Raw genomic sequence first — 13,937 nt, 5'->3', positions numbered from 1 at the left:
GTTATAAGAGAAGCCAGCTTTTTTTTTTTTTTTTTTTTTTTTTGTCCTGCAGGTGCACAGTGAAGAACGAAATGACTACTGGTACAGTCTGATGCCACTATCTTGATTTATACTCAGGAGGAAGCAGATTTATTTTCTGATGAGTTGACATCACTGCAGATATAAACACAATAAAAGTGAACATAACAACTTAGTACTATTATGAAACTATTTTCCACTTTGCCGATCCCTTCAAAAGCCCACATACTGAAAATTCTTTTATACTGTTAGCTACCCTGTCAGGTGATACATTCTCCTAGATCTGCTCCCATGCCATCATGGCTTATTGCCGTTTCCCTACAGTACTACTGATGTCTGTATCAGTCTAAGCAGTGACGACTTCACTGTCATTTAACTTCCTGTCCTGTAGAAAACACGGGATTAGGGGAAAAATCCACTTTATGACCAGATCAATAAGGATTTCCCACTCTTCCCCATAACTATAAAAGCTGTATCTTCTAAATAGTAAATATTGATACTTTTAATAATTAATAATATTTTTTAAGAGGCACAAGCGCAAAGGACTGAAGGAAGGCATCCTGGGCCTGGACAACTTCCTGGACAAATTCTAGGTTGCCCTCCCTGCAGCCAGCCAGCCAGCGGGGTGCTGCCCCAAAGCCACCTCACAGTCAACCACAACAAGCCCTCATTCTCCACATCTCCTGAGACTTTCAGGACGCAGTGCTGCTGGCTTGGCAGGTTCTGTGGCCACTGCGTGCCATCGCTCAATGTGAATAACTGATGCTGTTTCTTTTGATGTTTATTTCAAGATTTCAGAGACAACAGAAATGGCCTGGCTGTAGGGACTTATCTGGCTGGTGGTGGGGTGGGAGGATACATCCAACACTTTTTGTTTCCATTTCTCAGGGAAATGCAAATGTTCAAAAAAAAATTAAATGCATTAAGAGGTTTTTTTGGGTAAACGGCCCATAGTGGATTTTCCCCCCGAAAGGAAAAAGGAACAAGCAGGTAGACATTTCTGTTTGGGCAGAAGCTAGAAGACAGAAAACCTGTGCAATGTCACTATGAGCACCTCGGCTATATTAGTGCCACTGGAATAATAAACTTGATTACAGTGGAAAAAAGAAACACTGGGATGCCAGTCCTCACCAATCAGATTGGTAGTATTTTAAAAATGTGAAAATTTGGAAATCTGAATAAGATTAGTGGGTTGTATCAATGTTAATTTCTTCATTATATTTCCTACAGGTTTGCAAGATGTTACCTTTTAGGTAAAACTGAGTAAACAATGCATGGCTCTCTCTGTATTATGTCTTACATCTTCATGGGAACCTACAATTATTTTGAAATTTGAAAAAATTATTTTTTTAAAAAGGCACAGGCCTATTTCTAGTGATCAATTTAATCTCAGATATGACTCTAACAATAACGCAAAAATGCATACACCGTAAAGTTAGTCACACCATTGTATTTAACAGTGAAGAGATTGAAAAAGGTTTCATTAAGAGAAGTTGGTTAAATATGCTAAGTTCAAATAAGGAAAAGGTAAGAATGATTGAAAATATATGCACATATATGTGTATCTAGGCATTGTGTATGTATATATGGGCATAGTTATGACCACAGTTTATTGTTAAGTGCAAAAAATACAATCAGCATGTTTGGTTAAGATCCTATATTCATTTAAAACTAATACACATACATACATACATATGCATGTATTATATATAAGGAAAATATATTCAGCTGGTGAAGCTGTGAGGACACAGGTACTTTCACACCTGACCGGTGCAAACACAAAACTTTATAACTGTTTTGGAGAGATACTGGCAATACTTAAAACAGCAAAAGCAATTAATAACTCCTATAGGAATCTATGCCATAGATATATCTTCAACAATACAAATATATATACCCACAAAGTTATTCACTGTAGTCTTGTTTGCAGTTGGAAAACACTGAATCTAAATGCCCATACACATACAATTGTTAAATAAACTATAGTCCATCCAAACAATAAAGTACAATACAGCAAGTTTAAAAAATGAAGAAAACCTCTATTACCTGATATGGAGTGTATATCCTGCAAGTCACTCCATATCAGGTAATAGAAAAAAAAATCAAACTCCAAAAGAATAATATAGTATACAAGCTTTCGTGTAAGAAAAAAAAAGGGATATACAAAAATTATACATGTACCACTTCATCTGTGCAAAAGAAAAACATGGAGGATAAAGCAGAAACTAAAATACTAAGATTGCTTACTTACAGGAAGTGGTTGGGAATGACATGGTAAGAATCAGGGAATGGGAAAAGGGGTAAGAAAGGGAATAACTCTTCTCTTTGTAAATCTTTTTTGTATAAATCTGACACTTGGAACCATGATAATGTTTCACATAACCAAAAAAAAATTTTTTAAACATAACCATCATGTGAAGGTACCCCAAAATGGAATGCAAAGAATAAATGAATTCTTTTTTTTTTGGTTATGTGAAATAAACAAATAAACCTAATGTATAACAAAGGATAACATAAATTGAACTGGGTAGATAAGAACTGGCTTAAGCAACTTTAGAAAGTATTTTTCACTACATATGGCAAGACAAAAGATAAACAGGACTGTACACTAGAACTGCACTCTAGTTAGGAAATCTGCTTCTCAGAGGGTATGCTTTAGTAAGTCTGACCTTTGTTTCAAACAAAAACAAAAATTCTAACAATCTAACACTAAGCAAAGTAGCCCTGGCCAGGTAGCTTAGTTGCTTAGAGTGTCATCCCGATACGCCGAGGTTGCAGGTTCGATCCCCAGTCAGGGCACATAGAAGAATCAACCAATGAATGCACAAATAAGTGGAGTAACAATTCTACATTTCTCTCTTTCTCTCCCTTCTTCTCTCTATAAAATCAATACATGGAAAAGTTTTTAAAAATAATAAAATAAAATTGAACAAAGTATATATGTTGAGGATGAGAGCCAAGTTTCTCACTTTCAAAAAAAAAAAAAAAAAAAGAAATTACAGTTAAGAATAATGGGAAGACTAGAGGAGAATGAACCCTGTGCTTTTAAATGGAATCGGACATGTCAATATTAATTCATGATTTTACATGAAACATACACACAACCACACAAACACATATCTATAGGAAGACACACACAGAAATAGGGATATCCATGTATGTCAGTATAAACATACACTTACTTCTTAACTCTGTTGACTGAGAGGGCCTAGAAACGATGATACCCCAGTAACAATGAACACACAAAATATTGTTTTGTAAAAGCCATTCTCCAATGACAGAAAACACGATTCCTTAGAGAAATGATTGATTCCACAGTAGTAGCAGAGAAAAAACAAGATGTGCCCAGAACATATTGTGATGCTAGAATGTATAGCAATGCTCAGAAAAATGAGAGTGCATATCAAACGAACACAGGAATTGGCCTGAAGGAAAGCCCAATAGCCAAACCTGAAAGCCATAGCAACAAAACAATGACAGCATTAGTTTATAACCAAAAGAATGAAATGAATATCGACGAGCCCACACTGACATAAATATTTGGTTAAATAAAATGGGGAGAAGGAACAACTCTTCCTTGCAGAATTCCAATTAATAAACACATTAAGGAATAACTGAAATTCTAACCATGACACAAACATTAAAATAATTTTTGTAGCAGATAAGAATCACAGATGGGTAAAATTAGTGAATTAAGGTATGATAAGAAACATGACGTTTGTATAATCTCAACATATACCCCACAAGATACATATAATATATAATTGCAAGGGAAAAGCAGTAACTTTGCAGAGGAAAACACTGGTATACTTCAACCAACTAACAACTCAAGGTTAACACCTCATGTATTAAGACATACTGACATCATGTACATATGGTGCACAGAAAAGGGTACATTATTACTTCCGTAGCATTATTGCCAAGATTGCATAACATGAATTAAGTCATAAAAAAGGCCAAGGTCACAGTTCTTGAAATTATGGGATAAAGACTTTAAAACAACTGTTATAAAAATTCTTAGACACACAGTCATATTGTTGCAACAAATATTGAAACAGAAAATACTGTCAACAAATATGATACAAAGGACAAGTGGAGATTTTAAAGTTCAAAATACAATTACTAAAATATAAAAATAAAAATAAATGGACAGGCAGTTATAGTGGTGTTCTCCGAGTTCCTGTGTCCCTCCCAGCGCTGCCCGGATGGCCTCCCAGAACCGTGACCCAGCCGCCGCCAGCATCACCACCGCTCAGAAAGGAGCCTAGCCCAGCGGGGTGGGGGGAGGGGGGCATTAGCAAGAGCTGATGATGCTCATGATGCCTGGCAACAAAGGAATTTCTGCCTTCCCTGAATCAGACAACCTTTTCAAGTGGGTAGGAACCATCCATGGAGCAGCTGGCATAGTAAACGAAGACCTGAGGTATTAGCTCTCTCTGGAGAGTTCCCCAGGGGCTACCCATACAACGTGCCAATAGTGAAATTCCTCGTGCCCTGTTACCACCCCAATGCAGACACCCAGGGTAACTTCTGCCTAGATATCCTGAAGGGCAAGTGGTCTGCCCTGTATGGCATCAGGACCATCCTACTCTCCATCCAGAGTCTGCTAGGAGAACCCAACATCGACTGCCGCTTGAACACACATGCTGCCGAGCTCTGCAAAAGCCCAACCCCCTCTAAGAAGTACTTGCAAGAAACCTATGCAAAGCAGGTCTGCAGCCAAGAACCCTGATCCAGGAGGTCCAGCCTCTCTCCTTGTGCCGTCTTTTTTTTGTTTCCTTAGATGGTCTATCCTTGCCTTGATTTCTGTATATGACTGTGTATCTTCTGCTGTGGTGTGATTTTTGTTTTGTTTCTGTTTTTTAAATTAAGTCTCTGGTTGAACCCCTGTGATGAATGTATTAAATAAATGAATATATATATATTGGTGAAAAAATAAAAATAAAAATAAATGGACAGGAAACAGTGCAATGGAGATGGCAAAACAAAACAAAACAAAACAAAAACTTAAAAGAAATAAATAGAACCTATCCAACACTAAGAAAGAAAATACTGAACATAAATGTACAAAGGCTCAGAGAACTATGAGAAAATAACGGAAGGATAAAATGAAAGGGTGTGGGACTGAAAATATCTGAAAAAATTAATGCCCGAAAACTTCCTAGGTTTGGCAATAGACATAAACCTACAGATTCAAGAAATGGGAAACAAAAAAAAATCTTCAAAAAGGATAAACACACCCTAGCTGGTATGGCTCAGAGGACTGAACGCCGGCCGGCCTGAAGGCCAGAGTTGCCAGTTTGGTTCCCGGTCAGGGCACATGCCTGGGTTGTGGGCCAGGTCCCCAGTGGGGGGAACATGAGAGGCAACCACACAGTGATGTTTCTTCCTTCTCTTTCTCCCTCCCTTCACTTTTCTCTAAAAAAAATAAATAAAATCTTTAAAAATAATCATAATAAAAATTTTTTAAAACAGTAAACACAAAGAAACCCACAGCCAGATACATCATAATAAAATTACCAAAAACGAAAGACATAAAAATATCATACAAGCAGTAAGAGAAAAATAAAACATTACCATATAAAGGAACAATAATTATAATAACTGGTTCCCCCCCAAAAAAATGAAAGCCAGAAGAAAGTGGCACACGTGTTTACATGGCTGAAAGAAACTGTCAACCCAATATAATCTATCCAGAAAAATTAGCTGCAGGAATGGAAGCAAAAAGATATTCTCACAAGATGGAAAACTAAGTGTATGTAGCCCATAAGATCTTCTCTAAAAGAGGAAAAGAGCAAAACAAGTTTTTCATGTACATGGGATATATCAGAAGGAAACCCAAATCACCAGGGATGAAAAATAAAAATAACAAAATTTAATTGGATATTACAATACATGATTTATATCTCTTGAGTTCTGTAAAATTGTTTGAGGACTGAAAACAAAAGACAAACATTTTCTGAGAGTTTTCAATGTATGTAAATACAATATATGACAATTACAGGATAAAAGAGAGACAATTAAGGAACCTTTAAAAATGTTAATGTTTGTACATTCAGAATTATAGAGTAAAACACAGACAATGAAAACTTAAATATGTATTGTGTTACCTCCTAAAGCAAACACTAAAAAGGGTTATATGTAATGATAGAGTCAGAGATATAAGATGGTGGTGTCCTCCCAGGACCAAACTGGAATTACAACTAAATTACAGACAAATCATCCCGAATAACCAACGGAAGACTATCTGTAGAGAAGCCTTATAACCAAGGACTTACAGAAGAAACCACACCACCATATTGAGAGTGAAAGGAACTGTGGAGGCACAAGTGGGCTAGCTGGGCTCCCATGGGTGGCAGCTGAAGTTCCAGAGGGATATTTCAGCAGCCAGAGGTTTTGCCCTGGGAAGTTGGGGGTCTAAACCGCAAGCCAGGTCCCCAGCCTAGAGCACCAGAATTGAAAAAGGCACCCACATAGTATCTGGCTGTGAAAAGCAGCAGGGTTTCTTTCCAACAAGGAGAGACAGCTAGAGACACAAACACCCTTTTAGAAGGCCAATGCACAAAATTCTGTTTGTGACCACTTACCCTGGGCTCCAGCAGAGGGAGGGCAGAGCAGAATAGAGCCACATGAGGAGAATCTGGGGTTTGTGGCTCTGGGGAGAGACCTAAAGGGTCAGCCCCGTGGATGCCTGTGCTGAGTCATTCCCCGTGCTAAAGAAGCCATCTTTGTCTAGCAAAGCACTCCTCTCTCCACGCTGTATCAGCCTGGGGGGAAGCAACTGCCCTACCCGCAGGAATCCCTCTTGCCCCACCCTGTGGAGCTTAAGCCCTGCTGAGGAGTACAGCCAGAGGCAGATCTCTGAATGCTTTGAGACTTTACCCAGACACACCCCTGGGGCCCAGTGCTGGTAGAAGCCTGCTTTGGTGCCCAGCTTGATCCTGACCACCACAGCATCCAGGCCCAGCAGAGAGTGCCACAAGCTGTGAACTGCTGATAGTTCCAAACAAGCTGCTCAATGCAACTCAAAGGCAGCATCTGACACAGGCCTGAACCAGAGCCTTTTCAGATCTACCTAATACATAGAAACAAGGACAAAGAGGCAGCCAAAATTGGGAGATGAAGAAACAGGTTCCCAAGTGAAAAAACAAGAGAATTCTCCAGAAGAGCTAAATGAAATGGAGGTAAGCAATTTATCAGATAGAGTTCAAAGTAATGATTATAAGGATGCTCAACAGCATAAAAAAAACATAGAAACCATAAAAAAGGACCACTTAGGAATAAAGAATGCAATATTTGAAACAAAAAATATCTTGGAAGGAATAAACAGGAAGTTACATCACGCAGAGGATCATACTAGTGATTTGGAAGACAAGGTAGGAAAAAACACCCAAAAAGAGCAGCAAAAACAAAAAAGAATTTTAAAAAATGAGGATAGTTTAAGGGACCCTTGGGAAATTATGAACTGAAACAACACCTGCATCATAGGGATACCAGAAGGAGAAGAGAGGGCAAAGGATCAAGAACTATTTGAAAACATGAGCAAAATTTTTCAACCTGGTGCAGGAAAAAGACACACAAGTCCAGGAAACACAGAGTCCCAAACAAGATGGACCCAAAGAGGCCCACACGAGATTAAAATGGTAAAATTTAAAGACAAAGAGAATCTTAAAAGCCTCCAGAGAAAAGCAGTTTGTTACCAGAAGGGGGCTCTAATAAGACTGTCATCTCACTTTTAAATAGAAACATTTCAGGCCAGAAGGCAGTGACATGAAATATTCAAGGTTATGAAAAACAAGGACCTACAACAAAGGCTACTTTGCCCAGCAAGGCTATCATTTAAAATTAAAGGAGAGCCCTGGCTGGTGTGGATCAGTGGATTGAGTGCTAGCCTGTGAACCAAAGGGTTGCTCATTAGATTCGCAGTCAGGCCACAGGCCTGGGTTGCAGGCCAGGTCCCTGTAGGGGGCACACGAGAAGCAACCACACACTAATGTTTCTCTCTCTCTCTTTGTTCCTGCCTTCTCCTCTCTCTAAAAATAAATAAATAATTTTTTTAAATTATCTTATTGTTGTTCAATTGCAGTTGTCTCCATTTTCCCCCCATCAATATCATAAAACCTTTTTTTTTTAATTGGAGAAATAGAGGTTCCCAGACAATAAAAGCTTAAGGACTTTGTTACCACCAAACCAGTATTGTAACAAATGTTAAAGGGCTTGCTTTAAGGAGGGAAAAAAAGAAGGAACAATTTAAAAAATAAAATGGCAATAAATACTTACCTATCAATAATCACTTTAAATGTCAATGGCTTAAATGCTCCAATCAAAAAACATAGAGTTGCCCTGGCTAGTAGGTCAGTGGACTGAGCATCGGCCTATGAATAGAAAGGTCACTAGTTCCAATACCAGTCAGGGCACATGCCTGGGTTGTGGGCCAGGTCCCTAGCTGGGGGTGTGTATGAGGCAACAAGTCGATGTTTCTGTTCCTCTCTTTCTCCCTCCCTCCCCTCTCTCTAAGAATAAAGAAATAAAATCTTTTAAAAAAAGACATAGGGTAGCTGAATGGATAAGAAAACAAGACCCATATATGCTGTCTTCAAGAGACTCACCTCAGAATGAAAGATCTACACAGACTAAAAGAAAAGAGATGGAAAAAACAGATATTTCATGCAAATGTAAAGGGGGGAAAAAAGATATGGCAACAGTACTTATATCTGACAAAATAAGACTTTAAACCCAAGGCTATACTAAGACAAAGAAGGATACTACATAATGATAAAGAGATCAATACAACAAGAGGATATGACCACAGTAAACATCAATGAGTGGGGAACCGTTCCAAGCGTGGGAAATGTGGCTCAGCCCCCACTTGGAAAAGCCAGTGGGGAGCGAGGTTGGCGGGCAGGACCCACATCCATGGACAGGTTCTCCAGTGGGAAATCAGGCCTGCATTGTACCTAGCCTGCTATGAGACTTGCTCTTGCTAAAACTCCCTCACCCTGAATTGAGGCAGCAAATGTTTACTGAGTATCTACATCTTCCTAAAATCTGTACTAAACCACCCAAGTATGGAGTGTGAGTAGTTTCCCCCTTGAGCTGTAACATCCTTCTCTTTGAAGTAATTAGCAGTGTCCTGTCCTTTGTCCTTCTTAAAAGGTAATCACCTGTGGTGAACCTGTGCATGGTAAATGAGGATCACACTCGATGTAATGTGCCCAGAAAAGCAATAAAAGCTTGTCCAGGCCGGGATGAGGGGCCCTCTCTCTAACTTGGAGAGCAGCCAAGCAGCCCCTTTTTCTCCACAGGATTTCTGTAGTCCATGTGTATTTGTATATTGCAACCACAACACAGGATGCTGAGGGCCGGGATCTGCCTCATCTGGCGCCCAGGAACAGGGACCCAGGGCTACGAGCTGCAGTTCTGGTCAACACACCAACTTGGTTGGAGTGTGTGCATCAGCCCAGGTAAGGGCCGACAACACCAAGTGCTTTTTAGTTATGTTGTAGGGTATGTTGGATTTCAGAGGAAAAGGGTTTCCTTCCCAGGTCACCCTCTCTCGCGACTGCTTTGCAACTGTACCTTCTTTAGTAAACAGGAGCCTTGCTCTCTCTCCCAAGCATCTGCCACAATCTCGCGGGCACGGGTCGAGCAGTTAAAAGCCACAAGGGCGCTTGCCACTAGAAGACACCCGTGAGAGGATAAGCTCGACATGGACCAGGACAGAACACTAGGTTTCCCTGCCAGCCGCAAGCAAAAGTTCACGCAAGGAGAGGCACACTGTGAAAACACTCACAAGCCCATCCCCCATGGCACAACCCCCAACTAGGTCTAGGCTTGGGAGAAAGAGCAAAGACTTTCCCTTTAATCAGCTTTAAAAACAGCAACTAGTTACAGGCATATTTTAAAAGCATGTCAGCAAATTCTTTCTTTCAAGCCGCCTCTTGCGGCCCTTTCAACTTTGCCTTTTTGCTCCATCTGCCTGTATAAGGAAAAGCAGATAGGGAATGAGTGTTTTGGTTTCGACCAGACTCCAAAGATTGCTTTCCAGAAGAACTTAGTGTTATTCAAACAGGTTTTGTATGAGAACTTTTGACATTCGCCAAGCTCCGAAGACAGAAGGCACTTCCTCCCCTCAGCCTGAGAAATCGGGTGTTCCCACGTGAGTCGGAACCTTGCGAGGGTGTCTGGGATCAATTCCCAAGACGTGCAGGGGCCTTACAGGGACCTCCAACATCACCCAATCTAACTTCTGGCTCATCCGGGGAAGCCTGATATAAAGGCTGGTCACCTAGCGCTTCGAGCCCCATCCTCACGGTTCTAAACACTTGGGGAGGACCCAAGACCCATAAGCGGGGTCAGGGTACTGGGAAAGTCCGGTGCCCCTCTCCCTGACGGTCTTTCACCAACAGCACGTTTCAACCCACTACACTCTCCTCACTACAAGAAGTAGTATTTAAAAGAGCAGGTGGAGTAAAAAGCAAAACTAAAACTGGTTTTATAATCGCCACGTTTGTGGTGGGAAGAATTTCAGAAAAGGTTCTTTTAATTGTTAAGGAATTTCTTTAAAAGTTTCTAAAACTCCTCAACCATGGGGAACGGGCTCTCTAAGGAACAAGAGCAATGTTTTAAGCTAATTCAGCAGCATTTTAAGGCTACTGAATGTCTCCCTAGTAAGGGATCTTTAGACTTAGTTATTTAGGAACAAGTTGGGCAGAAGTTGAAATAACACCAGGTGGTGTGAGATAAGATTCTAAGGCTAGTGTCTCACTCCCTCCTTTAGAGGATTTAATTTGAAAATACCAGTTTGCTTGAATTTTGTTTTTGAATGGCTCAATCTCAAAATATTTTCCTAAACCTCTGGTAAACAGAATGAGATCTCTAATGTTGTTACATCATAAGGATTCTACTCAAAGAATTTAAATTGTTTAAAATAAATAAATAAATAAATAAGTGTATTTGCCAGTGGAGAAAAAACTGGTTCTGAAGGTTAGGAATGTGTTCCTCAATTTGTCAATCCAAAGCATGTTACAAGTGGAATGGGGGGTGTGACATATTAAAGAAATATTAAGAATCCTCCTTGTTTATGCCGGAGCCGTGACCTTTTACTGTAAAAATGAAATATAGGTGTACTGTCTCCCGGGGAGAACTAGCCTTTCTCTGCGGAAGACTGCACACCATTTTTTAACTCAGTACCTGTAAACACTGATCATTTCCTTGGGGAAGAACTGGCTATTCTCCCGGAGGGAATGGTTAGTTAATTAAGTCACAAAAGGCCCTTGGCACGTAACCACTCTTTTCTAAAACATATTTAAGCAAAGCACCGCCATCCTCATCTTTCCCACTTTCCTTGCAAACTCTGAACCCAGGCCCAATACTTAACAATTGTCAACCATTAGAGAGGTTTCAGTGCAAAGTCTTGCCGCAGGTCATGTTCAATAGCCCTACCATCCGCCAGCATTTTGTTCATCAGGCTGTTTAGCCAGTACGGACTCAGTTTCCTCAAAGTATAATTTATCATTACATGGATGACATCCTAATTGCTGCAGCCTCTCAAGAAGAGCTAAAGCAAGTTTACCTCTATCTTTGAGGACAGTGTCTCCTCAGTGGGACCAGTCGTAGCCCCGGAAAAGGTACAGCATTATCAGCCTTGGTGTATTTGGGATATGTCTTATTGCACCGTACAGTTAGGCCTCAAATAGTTCAGATCCAGATACCAGACCCTTTAACACTTAACAGTTTACAACAGCTCTTAGGCACCATCACCTGGATATGTCCCAGTTTAGGGATCACCACTGGGAAATTAACCAACTTGTTCAACATCCTTAAAGGGGATCCAGACCTAAATTCTCCTAGATCCCTAAGTAATCAGGCTAGACAGGAATTTGATTTAGTTAACCAGTACCTTTCTTCCAGGCAGCTCACTAGGGTAAACAGACAACTACCTGTCAGACTTTTTTGCTTCCCCACACTGGGGACGCCTACTGGCCTAGAAATGATTGAATGGTTATTTTTATCCCATCAACCCCAGCACACTATTATCACCTATATTACTGCGCTATCTCAGCTTATTATCAAAGGCCGTGATAGAGTAATTCAGCTTTTTGGCCATGACCCAGCTGTTACACATGTTCCACTTCTACAACTTTCTAGTCAATCTTTAGAATTTCAGTGTGCAGTCACTGATTTTGTGGGGGATCTTAATATTCATTTACCTTCTAATAAACTTCTTCAAAACCTCCCCACTCTTAACATCCACATGGGAGAAAAAATTCAGCGCCACTCCTATTCCCAAAGCTAAAACCATCTTTATTGATGGTTCAGGAAAAACAGGAAAGCTGCTATCACCTGGAAAGAAGGGAACGAGTGGAAACATTTTCTTTCTGGAGGGCACTCTTCCACCCAACAGGCAGAAATTTCAGGGGCTATTCTTGCCCTCCAGCATTTGCCCAAAGAGCCTCTTAACTTAGTTTGTGACTCTGGTTATACTGTATACACACTCCTTCATATAAATCAGGCTCTATTAAAAGGGTCCATTGGGCTTCAGTTACTAAGTCTATTTCTAACCCTGCAAAGTCTTTTAGATAAAAGGAAGCACCCCTTATTTGCTACCCATATCCGATCTCATTCAGGCTTGCCTGGAACTATGGCAGAGGGTAATTCTCGGGCTGATGCCCTTGTCAGCCTAGCAGATACTTTTCAATCTGCGGTGATGTCTCATCAATTTTTTTACCAAAATAGTCAGACCCTACATAAAGAATTTAATATTCCACGGTCCCAAACAAAACAGATTATCAGAGAATGTCCAGATTGTCAAGCGCTTGCAAAAGCACCCCCTACTCTTGGGATTAACCCTAGAGGGTTGCAACCTCGAATAATTTGGCAAACAGATGTTCAAACATTTGGTAATATAATCATCCTTAAGTTTTAAGACTTGTCATGCTTATTTTGGAATGTTATGTGGATTATGTATGTTATAAAAAGTTCAAGTAAGTCACAGATAGTCTTTAAGGAAGGAATTAAGAAAGTGAAGGAAAGGAAAGTATAGGATTGTGAAGGAGGAGAGTAAGAAGGAACAAAGGAAAAAGATAGATACCATATTCATGTGTAGCATAGGAAGTGGAAGTAGAAAGGAAATAAGAGTAATAATAAGCATCTGAGACTTTGAAACACTCCAAATTTTATACTTAGGAACTACTAGGTCCAGAGAACAATAGGGTAATTAACTCGCTGCTCAAACTCATTGCAGCTTGCAGAAACAGCAGGGGGCCTGTCTTTCCAAGCAGACACTTACTCAGGTGCTCTACATGCCACTCCCCTCACCAGGGAGTCAGCAAAGCATATTAGAGCTGGTTGGCTAGAGGCATTCAGCCACTTAGGCCGTCCACAAGAAATCAAGACTGATATTGGCCCAGTATACATTGCACAAGCCACCCAGGCTTTCTTAAAGAAATGTGGAATTCGGCATAAACAAGTATCCCCTATAACCCTACGGGCCAAGCAATTGTTGAAAGAGCTCACCACACCTTTAAGACATTATTAAACAAACAAAAAAGGGGGAGTCAGGAAATATGCCCCAGGATTTTAACCATGCTGGCAATAAATACATACAATTTTTTAAATTGTGATGATAATTTAAAGTCACCCATAGACAAACACCTTGGGCAAAACAGGCCTGCAGTCCCACACCCCTTGGTCTCATACAAAGACCCATTAGGGGAAGGAAATGGGAAGGCCCAGTTGCACTATTAACTTGGGGAAGAGGGTATGCTTGTTTTTTCTCTCCAGAAGGACCTTTGGAGCTGCATTGAAGAGGGTGAAGCCATATGAGAAAAGGCTTCCCTGGCAGCGACCCACCTCCACCCCACTGGACTCTTCTGATCCAGGATTCTGCAAGCTGTACCTCACCCACCCTGAAGTGC

General features: G+C 40.4%; 1 protein-coding gene and 1 pseudogene across 23 annotated transcripts in view; one reads left to right on the top strand and one right to left on the bottom strand.

Moving 5' to 3' along the window:
• Positions 1–13,937, bottom strand: part of ZCCHC13 (zinc finger CCHC-type containing 13) — a 171,285-nt gene that overhangs the window by 137,050 nt on the left and 20,298 nt on the right. The window contains exon 1 of one of the 23 annotated variants that reach the window (XR_011650777.1): positions 6,606–6,620. The exons of the other annotated variants lie outside the window; for them this stretch is intronic. The gene's annotated coding sequence lies outside the window, so the exon portion shown is untranslated. Of the gene's footprint in view, positions 1–6,605; positions 6,621–13,937 lie in introns of those variants that run through there. 23 annotated transcript variants of the gene reach the window in all.
• Positions 3,223–6,599, top strand: LOC112300097 (ubiquitin-conjugating enzyme E2 C-like; annotated as a pseudogene).

The sequence above is a fragment of the Desmodus rotundus genome, chromosome X, assembly GCF_022682495.2.
Source record: "Desmodus rotundus isolate HL8 chromosome X, HLdesRot8A.1, whole genome shotgun sequence".
NCBI lineage: Eukaryota > Metazoa > Chordata > Mammalia > Chiroptera > Phyllostomidae > Desmodus > Desmodus rotundus.
Note: the sequence above shows the minus strand (reverse complement) of the source record. Positions and strands in the feature narration are given on the sequence as shown.